We start from the raw sequence: 2,980 nt of genomic DNA on the forward strand, positions 1-2,980 counted from the left end.
AGAAGGCCAAATTCAGGGCATCATCTCCAGGGGAAAGCTTTCTCTGTCGGCTCTGGGGGAACGTCCTTGTCATCAACCCTCCCCTGGACTAGGAGCTTCTCCACGAAGGAACCACAGGTCCAAAGGATGCGCTCTGCTCCCTGCACTGGCTCTTTGGTGGTATGAGGCCGCCCTCCCCCCATATGCTCACTTTCCTTTCCTTTTATCTCCACACTCCAGGAAAACTCCCTTTACATTGGATCAGGGATGTGACCTAAGTAATGGTGTTACATTCCACCCTAATCCTCTTTAACATTATCTAATCTTGTCTCATTAACCACAGACAGAGATTAGGATTTACAATACATAGGAAAATTATATCAATCACAAAATGGAGGACAATCACACAATACTGGGAATCATGGCCTACCCAAGTTGACACATATTTTGGGGGGACACAATTCAATCCATGAAATGTTAAAGGAATAATATAAAAATTCTAACACTTTAATGTATATTTTGCCCAAGTCTAGCCATTGTAAATTCCCATTCTGATACAAAGCAAGAAAGTGATTACCTGAAAAGTCAGGAGAGTGGTTACCTATTGGAGTCGGGGGTGGGAAGGGAAGGAGAGGTTCTGAGGTGCTAGCCACATTCTGCTTCTCAAAAAGGGCAGTGGTTATACATCTGTTTATTATTATTTATTATAACAACATTTATGTGTTAAGCTTTTTTTTTGGTAGTGGCCCTATTTTATAAATTTTTTAAAAGTTTGAAAAACAAGGAGGAGGAAGAGAAGTAGTAGTTCCCATTTTGATGGCTACAGGAACCGTCATTTTTTTGGACCACCAACATTGGCGATATGTGCACCCATCTCCCAAAAAACACAAAGACTGGCTGCAGCATTTTAAAAATATGTTAAATTCTGGCACATTCATATAATGGTATGTACTGCAGCTATTAAAATATTCAACATAAGTTTTAGAGATGTGGAGAAATGGCCAAAATATAATACGGAGAGTCATTTTTAGCTCCCGAGCCTGTTAGGTGCTGCTAGACACTGTGACCCATGTCCAAGTGTCTGAAAAAGTTGATGGAGTAGAACCAGGGGAAGAACCAGCCAGAAGTGGACATGAGTGACCAGGGCATTGCCAACATGCTGGATGTCAACCACTTGCTCTTTTTATTCCACACCACTCAACTGGTGCTCAGTCACAACAATGACTGAAGAACTTGGAGTACTTAACTTTTTTAATAACTACATTAAGGAGGTACCCACATAGGTCAGCAGCTTTCAAAACTCGAACACCTGAACCTTGGGGTGAACAGGCCGAACTACCTTGTGGATTTGGCTCTCTATCTTGTGGCCCTTGGCTTGACTTACAACAACTTGAATGAAAATTCTCTTCCTGGAAACTTCTACCTTTCCACCCTGCTTGAATTCTATCTAAATGAAAACGATTTTGAAATCCTGCCACCAGATACAAAAAAATCTCACAAAGTTACAGATAGTCAGCCTTAGGGATGATGACCTGATCCCTCTGCCTAAAGAAATTAGGGAGTTTACTCAGTTTAATAAATCCCTGGGTGGTACAAATGGTTAACATGCTCAGCTGCTACCAAAAGATTGGAGGTTCGAGTCCACCTAGTGGCACCTTGGAACAACGGCGGTCTACTTCTGAAAAACCAGCCATCGAAAACCCTATGGAGCACTGTTCTACTCTGATACACATGGGGTCACCATGAGAGGGAATCAACTTGACAGCAACTAGTTTACTCATCTTAAGGAACTCCACATTCAGGGAACCACCTAACCATTCTTCCCCAGAACTAGGAAACTTGGATTTAACTGGTCAGAAAGAGGTTCTTCAAAGCAGAGAACAATCCCTGGGTTACCCCAATTGCTGAACAATTCCAGCTTGGTGTGTCCCCTGTTTTTGAATACAGCCATTCTGAGACATACGAGTACCTCTACAAGACATGTATGCAGGCAAACCCAGAACCACTAAGGAAGAACAAAAAAAACAAACCCATTGCAGTCAAGTCGATTTCAACTCACAGCAACCCTATCGGACAGAGTAGAACTGCTCCATAGGGTTTCCAAGGAGCAGCTGGTGGATTTGAACTGCCGAGCTTTATGATTAGCAGCTGTAGCTTGTAACCACTGTGCAACCAGGGCTCCACTAAAGAAGAGTAATGACAAATCAAAAAAGATCAGCTGGAAACCATTGACAGCCAAGAACAAATAAGGGTTTGGCATAAACTGGGTTTTTGGCCTGTTCTCTCACTATTACTCCTGTCCTCTTTGGTGCTATCTTACAGAAAAACACAACATATGTGTGTGATGGTTAAGATTGTCAACTTGGCTGGGCCATGATTCTCAGTGTTTATATGTGATCATCCCCACGACTGAATCTGCTGTGAGTAGCCAATCAGTTTAAAGGGATTTTCGTTGGGCATGTAGCCTGCATCTGAATATAAGTGGATGCTCTGGCTTTTGCCCTCTCTGGGCCTGGATCCTGCAGCTACCTCCTGTTCATCTGACCTCCAGTTCTTGGTACTTGAGCTATCAGCTTACCTGAGGATGTTGGGATTCATCAATCTTCACAGTCTGTGAACAAGAGTCCTGCTCTACGACCTGCCGGTCTTGGGGCACCAGCCCCTACAACTATGTGAATAGAGAAACCTCTATCCTGATTCACAGACTTGGGACGTTCCAGCCTCTACAATTGCATGAGCTGTTTCCTTGATATAAATCTCTCTCTCTATATATATATTTATATGCTTTACTGGTTTTGCTTCTCTAGAGAACCCAGCCTAAGACAATGTGTTTCTGTTTTGTTTTGTTTTTTTCTTCAATTTCTCTTTCTAGTGCTTACCACCTTAGCTTTTAGATTCATTTTTTTGGTAGTAGATTTTCATAAGTTCTTAAAACCGTTTCCATTTTTTCCCTTAAAATTGCCAAGGGCAGGAAACAAAGCTCTAACTCAACTTCAAATTC

General features: G+C 42.2%; 1 pseudogene; it reads left to right on the forward strand.

Moving 5' to 3' along the window:
* Positions 1–1,048: 1,048 nt before the first annotated feature.
* Positions 1,049–2,228, forward strand: LOC126075961 (ras suppressor protein 1-like; annotated as a pseudogene).
* Positions 2,229–2,980: the final 752 nt, after the last annotated feature.

Source organism: Elephas maximus, chromosome 4, assembly GCF_024166365.1.
Source record: "Elephas maximus indicus isolate mEleMax1 chromosome 4, mEleMax1 primary haplotype, whole genome shotgun sequence".
Taxonomy (NCBI): Eukaryota; Metazoa; Chordata; class Mammalia; order Proboscidea; family Elephantidae; genus Elephas; species Elephas maximus.